Below are 14,729 nucleotides of genomic sequence, written 5' to 3' on the forward strand. Positions count from 1 at the left end.
TTGCAATTGGGGCTAGGGCAAATCGCTGCAAGTCAAGCTTGAAGCAGAGGAATTGTTATGGTAAATATATTTTCTATATGAGAACGGGGAATCCAAGAATAATAATAATAAAAATAAAAGTTATGGATTCGTTTAATTCTAAAAATAAATTTAATATAATAATAATTGTCTAAAATACATATAAATATAATGAATAATGAAATAATGAATAAATAAATAAATAAAAATAAATAAAGAAGATGTCATATTATTTAAGCAGTTCCTTGAATTTTTAGCTAGTTTAATTTAAAAATAAATAAAGTATTATAATAAATTCGTAAACATGAGTTAAATTAGTTTTAAAATACTGAATATTAAATAGAAATAATTATAAATATATATATAAAAATATGTACTTAAATAAGCCTCAATTTAAGCAGTTCTATGAATGCAGAGCTTCCAAAGGTTCATTAATGAAATAATTAAATAAAGTAATTCGAATCTGACTCGCACTTCATTAATCCAGCAAGCAATGTACATTGCTTCTCCCGGCGTGGACAGAGCTGCAGCGCTTTCTCTTTTTGTAGGGTATTGGAATAACCGAAAATGGATGCACATATCAACGTGAATGCAAATAAACTGACACAGAGCCACAGGGCACGGAATACGGGGATGCAGGGATACGGGTGTTGTGGGCTCAAAATAGACTTTTGGAAGGGGGGCGTAGCTGCTGGCAACTGGCGTTGAAGTCTAGAGCGGGCCATGCGCCGGCGGAAGTGGCCGCAGTGTGTACGAGCACTTAGTAAGCATATCCGTTTTGGTTTTATTTCCGCTCGGCACACACAACACACACACGTACACACACACACACATACACAGAGGCAGAGAGAACACACCTCAACCGAGTTAGATTTGCTGCTGCATATATGCATAGAAGTGCAACGGCAATTGCAATTTGATGCACAAACAAATCCAGTTGGCTGGCCAATCCAACTCGCACACACACACACACACACTCGCACACCAGCACAGTTGATCGAGTTATGTGTGTGCCCTTTGTTAACGCTTGGTCGTTTGCACTCACAAATTGAGTTGCTTGCTTCGGCAAGCCAGCTCACAAAATGGCGGCCGCGAGTCATTGTAAATGCGTTTCATTGCATACTTTTGGGCTAACTTAATTGCCTGCTGCTGCGCTGAGGCTGTCACGTTTGACGTGGCCCGAAAGCTCATTTCCGTTGCCACAATTAAAATGTTAATCATGGCACTCGGACGTCAGCGCGCAAGACGTCACGTGCCTCGGGGCGTTGCGTCACACACATATACATATACATACATACATATATAGCGGCGGAAGTCTCCCTCAAATTTGCTGCAAAGGCGAATCAAATTTGACATATTTTAAATGGAAATGCTGAAGATGCGATGCCTCTTGCTATTCCTTCGACAAACTTGCCGCACTTGACGACTGCAATTTTAATTTGGCCCTCGAAATGAGCCAACGACGGCGCACCGCCGGCGCGCACATCGGCTGGGCAAACAAAGCGCCGCAGAATTGTTTCGCGCATTTATTTTGCGTCGCCTAATGTAGAGCTAAGTGCAGCTGCTGCCACAAAAGGCAAACGGCTGACGCTGTGGCTGTTGCCAGCGCGTTGCGGCATCCAGGGCGTATGCGCAATCTGCATAAGTTGCTGCTGTTGCTGTTGTTGTTGTTGCTGTCGTTGCTGCTGCCTGCATTTCGCCTAAAAATGTCAAGTCACAAGTGTTGAATTCACACTTGACAAAGCAGCTGCAACAGCGGCAGCAACAGCAGCAACTGAGCTCCATGAGTGCTGGGCGTGGCACACACACACACACTCACAGACACATAAACTCATTGCAACTGACAGTTTTCATTAAAATGTTATCAAAAACGCAAGTTCCGTTTGCTGGCAGCAGCAGCAGCAACAGCAGCAGCAGCAGCGGCTCCAACTTGAGCGAAACACTAATAATGGCACAGTTGCTGCTAGCAGTCGGCGCACAGCGCGGCAACTGTTGCAGTTGCCACTAATCTTGAGTTACTGTTGCCACCGCCCACCACACCAGCCCCGCAACCGCAACGCGTGTTTATTAATTACGCTTCCACTTTGCTGCAAATGCAATGCGTCACGGTCATTTGTCGTGTTTGTGCAGCATGTGGCAAGCTCTTCCAATTTTTACACATTCCGTTATTTATCACAAGTTTACATCTATGTATTTCAAATTGCTGTGGATGCGGCACTAATTTGTATACTCTATATTTGAATATCATATCATATATAAGTATCATATCATATTATAGATATGTTATTTTACAGCAATTTACTAGAGAAATTCGAGTTGTTAGAACCATTCGATTGATATTTATTTACTCGATATATTGCAGTGTACTAGATAAGTTATTTATCTATTTTGCATTCCTTGCAGATTAATCAAACTAACTTTGCATCAATGCAAGCGTCACTGAATCATTTAAACTATTTAGGTTGACGCTTGTTATGAGGATATAGAAATTCCCTATGGAAACAATTTAAGTTAGATACATGCATATAGATTGATTGAGAGTTATCTGTCGGGAAACACAGAGCGGGACATACTAGGACAACCGGTAGCGATTTAATAAAAGAGTATGTTATTGTTAATATTAAAGTATATAAAGTGAACTTTGGCTATAACGATGCCGTCCGGTTAATGCGACGAAAAATTGATATCTTGCTCCCCATACAACCTTACATGAAAGAGCCTCCGCTTATTACGTTTCGGCTTTTATCGACATTCCGCTTATACCGACGATAATTTGTACATTATTCAGTCATTCACAGTTTATTAAGATGTGCCAAAAAAAAAAAAAAAATAAACAAAAAAAACAACGAATAATGACAAAACATCTAAGCATTAAAAGACGGTGCTGGAAATGAAGCGCTGCTGGGAGAGAGAGAGAGAGAGAGACGGACGAAGTGAAATGAAGTCATACAAATGTCCCTTTTTTTTTAGTATTATTATTATTAATATTATTGGTAGTATAAAATATTAAAAGCTTTTCCGGATATAAATTATTTTAGTTGTTGGTTGATAGAAAGCTCCCTCAATGCCAAAACGCAACGATGAGTGGCATAGAAGCAAAAAAAGGATTGAAAATGTGTTAGTGAGAGTGCATGAGCTGACTAAATGAATTGCTAAGTTCGCATACAGACACAAAAATGCTCATGCATATATGTAGCATGGGACGATAAGTGAGTATGTGTGCTCGTCGCGAAATCTTTTTCGCAATGCATAACAAAGCACACTAAGAGTTCGGTATATTCTTCACTCAGAAGCGAAGAAAAGTGATCGTCACGAAAACAGTTCAATTTTTCTGCTCTACAAAGAGGGATTGGCTTAGGATAAGGTATAAATAGTAAGAGAGAGAGAGAGAGAGAGAGAGAGAGAGAGAGAGAGAGAGAGAGAGAGAGAGAGTCACGAAAAAATAGCGCATGGTCTTTGCAAATGAGATCCGAGCAAATACGATGTAATAAAGAAGGCCACCCAAACCCCTTTGGCGAGAAGACTTAATAAAGCAGCCAGAAAAAGAAGACTCAAGAAGTGCCATTCACAAAATGTATCAAGTAAAATTGAATGTGATTTACTTAAAAATTGTTATTGTTTGTTGATGTTTTTGTAAATTGTTATTCCTATAAAATTTCTGTAGTGTTGTACTGTAAATAATTGTGTCTTTATGTTCAACTTGTTAAGCTGCCAATTAGGTAGTAAAAAGCCTGTTTAAATAAAATATAAAAAAATACAAATAAATAAAAAATTAAAATAAAAAAAAGTTAAAAAATTAAAAACGTAGTAATAATGTGAAGAAAGCTTCGATGCGTCTCACTCCCTCATTCGATATTATATCAAATGGACTCTATTTGACGTAGGCAGTGAGTGAAGTCTAGTGCTTAAATAAAAGAGATCATAATGTACATATACTGATAAACTATAAGATAAACATATATAATATGATGTCGCCTGTGGACCAGAAGTCCTCCATAACATATGAGATTATTGGTTTGTGAATTACAGTTTCCGAGTCGTGTCCCATTATATATGCATATACCTCATTATTCTATGTTACAGCAAACTTGCAAATATTTAGGTATTTATTAGACATTAGAGCGAATACAAAATGAAAACCAATTTGAGATTTAACAAATTATGGCTACTTGGGCCTTCGGCTTGTGGTGCCCATATATATTACTGAATTACAGATGCACAGTGAAAGTTGACAGAGCAGAGCCTTACCTGCAGCTGCCGAGCCAATACATCAATTATATTTAAACAAGAGTATCCAAGCACCAATTAAGTTTTCCACTACTTGAACAATATTGTGCAATGGAGTGATGTTCCAAAAATTTCTTGGCATTAGTCCATCCAAATTAGCTGCAGCCTCAAAAGTAAAATTCAGGTTCTCTTCATTTCGCTCGCAAGAGCCAAGTCAGTGCGAGCCATTCATCAAGGGAAACTTTGCAGCTGTTTCTAGATACACACACAGAGAGACATGCACACCCACACACATTTATTGCTTAGATAATAATTTATTTAGCGTAAAATTAAAATGAATGCAAATTTTGGTAGCGTGCAAAAAGTTTTTGATTAAAGTGAAAACGAAAACTGCCAAGTTTTCTGGAGTGCGTGTGCGTGTGTGTAAGTGTCTGTGTGTGTGGGTGTAAGTATGCTCATGTTATGGCAGGTGCTGTATGAAACAGTTTTAGCTGCCTCTGCTGCTGCTGCTGCTGTCAATTGATGTTGCTGTTGTGGCTGTTGCCAACAAAACATGAAGTTTATTGTGCTGAAATTTCGGGTTGCTTCTGCTAAACTCTGTTGAATTTATATATATATGTGTGTGTTTATGCGTGTGTGTGTGTGTGTGTGGCATGTTTTGTGTTCTGCCATTTTGCGCATTGTAAGGCAAAAAGTTTCATTGACTTTGTGTTACTGGCGCTGTTGCTCATTAGTTGAAGTTGAGCTAGCAGCAGCAGCAGCAGCAGGAGCAGCAGCAGCAGGAGCAGGAGCAGCAGCAGCAGCAGAGAGCAAATCAAAGCTGGCTCAGTTGAAATGGCTGATTCCCAGTGACTGAGGCAATTGTACTGCATAAGTTGTGGCAGTGCCGGTTGCAAGGGGGTGAGAGGGGGCAACAGCTTTTCTAATTGGCATTTTCGGGCAACGCAATTGCAGCTCAACACGCTGCGATAAAAGCTAATCGAATTATGCTTTTGGCAATCGCCGAATAGCCATCGAAATGTAAAAACAACAGCAACCAACAATTGTTGTGGGCGTGGCGCACGTTGCAATTCGCCAAGTCACATCAATGGCCCGAGCTAGCTGCAAAAATGTTGGCTTCCGGCAAAAACAGAAAAAAAGTCGAAGGCAGCAAAAGGAGCACAGCCAAAATGGGATTTGTGTATGGCAGAAATTTTACAAGCCATTAACAAAAATGTTGCGCCTTGCCATATGCCACATAAAATTCGCTCGGAAACGGGCAACGGCAACAGCAACAGCAACAGCAACAGCAACAGCAACGGCAACGGCAGCGGCAGCAAAAACAATAATAATGGTCGAGTCCGAAGTCAGCGAATCAGAGAATGTCTGAGCCAAAATGTGCATTGGGTGTGATCTTGGCGCCGCTTTGTCCTTCAGTTGGGGGCGCCTGCCGGAAGCAGGAAAAACAAACAAGCGAATTTTACAGATGGCGAAGGCGAACTCCCATACAGAAGAGCAACAACAACAACAGCAAGAAAGCTGTAAAAAAATGGGGTAAAAAGCAAAACAAAACTGCGTTACGGAAAGGCATGTAGGAAATGGCAACAATAACAACAACAAGCAACAACAACAATGAGAACACCAACAACAATTGCAGGGGCGCTCGCGCCTGTCGTCTAAAATGATAAATTTAAACGCAGTGACATGACAAATCGCAGCTCATTTGTATTAATCAGGCGAACAGAAAGAAAACTTGCCACACCCCCGGCCCCAACGAAAGAGTTGGCAGCTGTAATGGAGCAGGGGAAATAAGCAGAGCTAAGCGGAGGAGCTGACCGACTAGCAGATGCCCATTTAAATGGAATATTAGAATCTGATCTTAATGAACAAAATTAGGCGCTGGAATCATTTTTTTTTACTCATTAATATCATGTAAATAAAATTTGTTATTAAATTTACTTTAATTTTATAAAATTAAAATATTTAAAAAACAAGAACAACAGATGCTATAATAGTAATATTAAATTAATTAAATTAATGAAATAAAATATGTTGTCAAAGATTTTCTGCTTTACAATTATTGCAGAAAATAGGCACTCAAAAGTTTAATTTACATTTCTTTTTACCAATATAGCAATATGAAATTTAATATTTAGTTGGAGAAGTGAATATATAAAATAGAATAGTTGAGAGCGTATTTTGAACATGTGATTCTACATTTAGCGATTTCCTTTTTAATGGCATGAGCTCAACAATTAATAATAGCTAATAACAAAATATTTTTAAGTATATGTAAATTAAAGATTTATATCCACGGTTCGCCACATTGAATTATTTTAGCTCAGGCAGGATCGCAGCTAAATAACATTCGATCAAACTCTGACGTTTGTAATAACTTATCCATTCGCTTTTATCCTTTCTCGTGTGATTTTTAGTAAAACGCTTTTACGCGCTAGTGAGAGATTATCAGTACTGCCATTTAATATTTTAATAAACAAAGAAAAATTCAGGGCAACAGATGTGATTATAATATAAAATTGTTTGCTTTTCAAATGCTGAAGCGTTGAGCTGCAGAACTTTCCGAGTAATAAAATACAATCAAATCAAAGCAATAAGACTTTTTATAGGTAAATGAGTCAATTTCCAATAGATTGATATCAATTCTAATCAATTGAACTATACGGGTGCTACCAACCCAAACTTTTGCGCTCCACATTCCCCCTGAGTCCAACTGACGTTCACAACTTCGCCATCGTTCAGTTGTCGCACTTAACATCGCCAACTTGCCATGAATGAGGGATTTCCGAGGAATCGACAGCACTCTACATGCAACACATACATAAAACACAAAACACACATATATAAGCATATATAAGCAACTATGTACATAGTCATAAGTCGAAACTCAAATGTTGAGCATCGAAATACTTCACTTACATACAAAATTACTTTAGAGCTGAGTTGACCTGCCTCTCGCCCCTACAATTATATTGAAACGCGCTGAGTCATGGGGTAATTCGGGAGCTGTAAGACAATTGAGACTCAGAATCAGTTATCGCTGATATCTAATATATATGCGATCTGTTCCTTAAATAAACAATATATTCTGTTCTCTTTCTTATCCGACAGCTAAACACCCTACCCATACAGCCGGTTGGCCTAGACTAGTTTTACTACCTCTGCCCACTGCTTCCTGTTTCGTAAGTTTGCTCAATCAAATTATAGCCCTTTTTACACTTTCGTGTTTTGTTGAGGGTATGCATAATGGAGCCCAAGGAGCAGCCTCCTGCGGGTCCCAGTCTGCCGCGCAGCTGTTTGTTGTTGATGTTGCAATTATTGTTTTATGGTTTGCTGTTAGCTGCAGCCGAGCCGCGCGTCGACTTAAGCGATTCGGATGGGCGTGGCACTTGTGTGCTGCTGTGCTGGCCGTATGTAGCTGTTGCTCTTGGCATTTGCATGCAGCAGCATAATAATTCGAGCAGAGTTAATTTTGCGAGAAATTAAAATTTCTCTTTATGCAGCAACTGCAAGTGAAATTGAAGCCCCTCTCGAGAGCGGAGGGCGAGGCGAGGACTTGGGTTTCCTTCGTTATAGCATAGAAATGTGCTGTATGGTATGTGACTTGGCTTTGAGTGATTTATTTTGGCTCACACACTTGGCAACTGACAACGAAGAAACTGGCAGCAACTGGCAGCAGCTCCAAGAGCTTTAACAGAAAAGACTTGGCTGCTGCTGGCGCTGCTGACCAACTCTGCAGCAGGAAGTGGCGCCTCCTTTTGGCAGTCGTTATCTGCTTGTTGTCAGCATGTGTCAATTTAATAAATATACAAACACAAACAATGATGAAGAGCCACAGCACAAAAGCCAGGCAACTCCGAACGTGCACAGCAAGAGGACTTCAAAGCCAAGAAAAAAATAAAATAAAATAAATAATAGGAAACCAAAAAACACAACAAATAATGAAATGAAATAATTCCAAAAACATGAACTGAAAACATAATCGAGTGAGTGTCAAGAAAAGGAGCCACGTGCTCCAACAATGCCAACGCCTCTAGCCACACGCCTCCCCCAACCGACTGCGCCTTCAATCCCAGCCTTACTGTGGCATAAGTAAATACTTTTTGCGCCATAAATTAACAGTCAAAAGTGATGCCCATATCACAACTCCTGACCTGGGGTACTTGTGGACAGTTTTAAAAGTTTATAAAGCAATTGTAGATCTCAAGTGTGAGCTATATTTCTGTTCATTTGGTTTATTTTAATACTGAAAAGTCAAACTCTAATGGAAAACCAAATCAGTCACACTTATAAATATGTGAATAACTATAGAAGCACAAATGTTGTTTAACGAGGAGAAAGATGACGATGGTCAAAATCATTTTCATCATCATTTTAATTTGCCTTTTTATTGACGATTTAAATATATTCCAATATGCCTTAACTATTATGACTCCATATGATTTAAGTAAATCTACACCAGCTTCACCCATGAGCCGTAGTTCGATCCCATTGATCAGCTGATGCAGATGCGAGAGAACAGACTAAAATCAAACATCAATGTCCTCCAATATATTTATTTTAATGCCATTATTTAACGGACCTTTTCAAGATAAATTATTTTAAATGGAATATATAAGTGCGTATATTTCTTGTCCAACATTTTCTTTTATTTAAATTAAATTTAAGTTTATTACATTTTTATTTTTCAATAAAATTAAAAATTATTTATGCCCTCTTTGTCTTTGTTGCTTAAGATAAGCGTGATATAGGTTATTATTATATATTATAATATAAGTTATTATATGTATTACTCCCAACTTCTAAATTAAAAATCGAATGAAAATCATAATAAATTTATTAAAATAAGATCAACTAATATTAATATATAACATAAAAATTGTAATACAAATGTAATATAATAATAACACACACTTAAATACAAATTTTAAATTTAAATAAATATCTTATGTATAATGTACACTGTTTTGCAGTAGCAGTATGTTTTCATATAAAATTGGATTTGTTGAAATAAAAATCGTAAATAAAATTGTATATTCATACAGAATTTTTTAAATTTTTGGTAAATTTCATTTAATTTATTTATGTGTTTTTTTTTTTTTTTTTTTTTTTTTTTTTGAATAAAAAGAAACTTGTTCTTTAAGTCTATAAATAAATATAATATTTTACTATAAAAACTCATAAATATTATTGCTCTGAATAATCGTTTATTTAGACAAGTTTTGAAGCAAGGACCCATGGTGCCTAGTGGCCCGACTCTGCTAGGATATTGACTACAGACGCTGACATATAAATGGACTTGTGAGCATTTTGAGCAGCGTCAATGTACTGAAGGGACACACTCACGCACACACTCCCACTCACACCCATAGAGACCCACACTCACAGACATTCACACCCACAGAGGACATGCGCTAGAAAAAGTAATATTTGTGATTAATTTGGTTTGCCATTTCGGTCTGTTGGACAACGCGAACGCATACGCCAAAAATATTACGCACCCACACACACACGCACACACATAAATGGACAATGGGAACATCATCTATTGGACAACACGAACGTGAGCTGTCAACAACTTTTCTGCGTCTGTTGTTGCTATTTCTCTGCTTCTTGGACATTGTTTACTTTCGCTCCAGTGACGAAATTAAATCGATTTCATACAGCTTCGACTTGAGCTTATTTTTTAAGTTTCTCTCTTCATTTTTGTGTGGACTTTGTGCCCGAATCCTTTAAAGCTGCTGCTCAAGCGAGCGCAGCGAGCAACAGTGAACTCTGTGCATTGAAGAAGTCGCCATGACCAGAGGATTTCTTTGGCAGCAGTTGAAATCCGGCTTGGCCAAGTTATGATAAATTTGCAAACAGCGCCAACTTAATGAATAGTTTTTAGTTATTTCACCAGTTGGCTGGCAGTTGGCGACACCCGCTGCTGCAGACCACAGCCCGAGAGCCAAGGCAACATAAGCGATATGGCCTAGACATGTGGGTCGCACCCTAAATACGCTGCACTAAAATTGTAAACAGTTTAAACAGAATTAAAGTAAAGCAAAACAAATTCAAACAAGATAAAAATATATATTTAGGAAATATTTGCTTCATGTAATAATTAAAGTTAGTTCTAAATATGCTAATTAATTTGTTTCCTATTTCGTTGGTATTATATAAAATATTAAAAAATTTAAATATAATATAATGTGATTCTCTGGGAGCAAATACACATTCAGATTTTTTTATTAAAATGAAAAATTAATTACATGTGCCTACTAGCCCAAATTAATAAAATTAACAATTAAATGCTAATGCTCCTATTCTTCACACAATCCAATTAATTCAGTTATTATTCAATTAATATTTAGCTCAACACTTAATATACAATATCAAATATAAACAATATTTATTTAATTTCGAATTTAGTTTAACTTCATTTATTTTTACTCGCGCTCCTTACGTAGTTCTTAGACAACAGAAGATCTTATTGGATAATTAATTCATTATTTGTCTTTATCAATATGTAGCTCCATTCACATTCAGTGGACTCACATATGGATATATGCAGAAAATAGAAAAATGTTTACATATATGTGTTTCATAAAAATAATTCAATAATTAATATTGTCTATAAAAGCATGATGATTATTAATTAAAATCAAATCAATTCATTCATCGGATAAAAGTCCTTCATTTGAAAATATGCAACAGCCATATTGATAGCCACTCAGGTCTCATTGGCTAGAATAATCATCATTTAAACGTAATCATATCTTAGTTCGACTCCCAGCATATAAATTACAATAACTGTAAATAACACCCAAGAAGAACTCCCCAGTGGCTACTGAATTTTATGTAACCTCTAACGTCTTATAAATAAAGTAAGTAAAACCATATTTTAATCAAAACCTTCTGACACTTTCACACTTCTTTGATATTTCAATGCCAATGATACTCGAGCATGTTATTCTAAGTTTTCCTTACAATGAAATGCATTTAAATAAGTTCCAATTATATATATAAAAAAAAAAAAAAAAGTATTTACTTTCAGATATAAATACTTTTTATGAGTTGAGACATCTTGTTTATGTTCAGTTTATCAACTAAAACTATTTTTCCTGAAAAACTTCCTCCTCGCTCGTATTCACTTTGATTTCCATTGAATTGTTGCTATAAGTTTTTCTAGGTACCATTACAATGTATTATTCTGAATTCTGTTCTATTTTCAAGTCCTTTCGCCGCATCGGGGAAATACCCGCGTTTGTTAGAGTATATGAAGTAAAAGCCAACAGTCGTAAGTAGCGACAAGAAGTACGCAGCTTAACAAGCAACTAAAACAGCAAATCAGAGGACAATGTGAAAGGAGTTGGAAAAACGAAGGCAACGGTCAGTGGGCGAGGCGAGTGAAAAACGCAGCTTAAGCTGAAAGGATTTTATGCTCTATATATACATTCACAGTATACGTATACATATATATATCTATATAAACCGACAACTGGCGACAGACTGCATCTAGAGCCCTGTGGCTCCATCCCAGTTGCAGCCGTCCAATAAAACTCTGCTTTAATTCACTAAGAAAAGGGACCAAAGATAAAATGACATCCTAATTGTTGGCTGGCACTCAACATTGTCGCCACTTCATATTGAAGGCAGCATTAATGTTGCTTGAAAGTAGACGCCCAGCTCAAGTCTCATTTGCAAATTACAGCAACAACAAAAAAAGGAACAAGAGCTTAAAAAAAAAAAAAAAAAAAAAAAAAAAACTAAATGACTAAAAAACTGTCAATAGAGATAAATGTCACAATGTTGAAAGAGCCCCACCGAAGCTCATTGGAAAATAGTCGTTAAATATGCAGTTCATTCAAGGAGCTGACATCGAATGCTTCAAAGAAAATAAAATGTTGGCTTTCATAGTCGACTCGAGGAGTCGGCGTGAGTTAAGAGTATGCCGACTGAAGGTGTGTAGAAAGAGTGGGAGTCTATTGATTCACAGCTTAAACTGTGGGTAATAATCAACTACCTGACAAACATGATCATCATATTGATTCTGCTCTACTGAAGTTATTATATTGAAGTGTCACTTCGATGTCTTTCATCTTGCACATCTTTTGCATCCCTCTTTCAGTTGCTCATACTTTGTGTGTCTCTCTCTCTCTCTCTGTCTCTTGCGTTGAATTTAGTGATACAAAGTTTTCAATTCTGAACTGCCTATTGACCCACAGAGTATACGATAGTCTGATAAAGTCTTTAGATCCCATGTGCCACCTCCACTGGACAAGGTAAACTTATCACAGCACACAGACAAAAGTTTAGCTTGTAAACTGTAAAGTTCATTGGGTGCTCGGATATTGTTTTCCCATTAACATAATTAAAACAACACTTGAGAAAACATTCGCCTCAGTAGATAATTGAGCGTGGCTGAAATTGAAAAGAGTTGAGGCAGAAGGCAGAAGGCAGAAGGCAGCCCGCATTTTATGGAATCTGCAAAGTCTGTGTAGTTGGGCGTAAAGATGGTGTATGACTGATGTATGCGTGCATGGATGTGTTTAAGGATAAGAGAATTTCTTTGATGCGCGTTTTGTGCCAGGCTTGCCCTGAGCAATTTTTTTAATCAATTCACTGGTTTATCAGTGGTGCAGTGGTGCAGTAACGCGCGCTGCTTTGCCTACCCCGCGCCTTTTTCACACATTTCGTCTGCGCTGGGCACAAAGATATTTAATTTTAATTAAAGTGACGTCTTCGTCAGCGCGCTCAGCGCCTCATGCTCGCTTTCCTTCTCGTCCTTGCGCAGTCCTGCGACAGTCGGCTGCCTGTCAAGCGGCTGCCTCCGGCATTGCGCGGCTGCATTGCAACAAAAAATAATTTGCATATTTTTATATTAAAGTATTGAAGCACGCCCCACACTGGGCCAAAGCGACAAAGTGCAAAGTTGCAGCAGTGTGCGTGTGTGTGTGTGTGAATGTGTGGGTGTGTGAATGTGTGGGTGTGAGTGTCAGTGACTTTCGTGTCAAACCCCAGCGACCACTTGTGCGCTCACCTAAGCGGCAGGCCGGGACTGGCAACCGCCATTTAAATTGTTGGCATGACAAGCTGAAACAAGTGAGGGCCAACTGCAGTTGGCAGTATCCGACTGCAGAGCACCCGTTCGCTTTGGAAGAAATCAGAAGAAGGGGTCCACCTATGTGCGAGCTCATGCATGTGTTGATACTCAGATAGAAACTTAATGTCTCTAGTAATACAGTTAGCCAGACACCAATATACTCGCATTTATTTGCTGGCGAGCAGGGGAAAAAGCGTTGGAAATACTTTGCGGCACACACGTGGACACTTGCCAGGCGGAAGAGTGCATCATTTGAATAGTCTCGAGTGCGTCGACTCTCGCGGTGCAACACGTTAAACTCTGCTGATTTCATTTATCAGCCAACAGCCTAATTCAGCAGACAGCTGCTCCGTGGAAGGGTGAGCGAGAGGGGGGGAGGGGAGGGGCAGAAGGGGGCAACGACTTCAGCGCCGCACTTAGCCAAATGAGAAAGGCCAACAAATGAGCAAAAGGCTCTGCGACACGTGTCTGTGTGAGTGGTTGGGTGAGTGGGTGGGTGGCTGGTTGGCTGGGTGGAATTCTCGTCTGCCCGCCAGGTGGAAAGCACTTAACAGCAGTCACAGTCAGGGCCCCACAGCAGCAGTTGAGCACAAAAAAAAAAAGGTGGAAATGCAAGCGGGCTAAACAGCAGTAACTGCTGCATGGCGAGTGGCGAATGGCGAATGGTGCATTGCCCAGCAAGGATGCTCGCTGTGTCCTTTGCATTGGTGGCACTTGCTGCTGTTTGCCTGTCGCTTGTTGTTGTTGTTGTTGTGCTTGCTGTTGATTATAACGCATAATAAACTGAATTGCCACTCGGCGACGGCATAGACAAGCATCCCTTTGTGAAAATTACCGTTGTATTCTTTCACTTTTTTACCTTTTTATTTTTTAGTAGGAGTGCGAGAGACAACAGGGTGGCTTTTAAACTATCGTCGATTGGCTAAACAACTCGACTGAAACACACGAAATACACGGCATAAATAATATGTTAAAATGAAAAAACAGGCAAACATTCCCATGCACATTAAATTTCACAACAACAACAACATTTTCGATCCCCTCGGTTGGTCGAACCCCCGCCTCAAGCAGTTGCCAGAGCTGAAATTTTGCGGTTGCCGTGTGCTTTATGGGTCTCTGTTCGCAGTTGTTGTTAAAATGTAAACAAAAGCATCCCCTCGCCCCTGACCACGCCCGGCCATGCCACAGTTGCCGTCGCCGTCGCCGTCGCAGTCGCAGTCGCGATTCAGTCGAGCAGAACGACAAGTCAAAATTTGTCGGCGTCGGTCTGTCCACTCCACTTCCTATACCCAAATCTATGCCCATAGACCCTAAATTCTCTCTTCCCCTCATTCAGTTTCAGCCTCGTTCAGAATGACGGCGACTACGTTTCATGCCAGGGGAGGTCGGCTACAGGGGC

This window comes from Drosophila arizonae, chromosome 2 (assembly GCF_054131065.1).
Source record: "Drosophila arizonae isolate 15081-1271.41 chromosome 2, UAZ_ARI_1.0, whole genome shotgun sequence".
Lineage (NCBI taxonomy): Eukaryota > Metazoa > Arthropoda > Insecta > Diptera > Drosophilidae > Drosophila > Drosophila arizonae.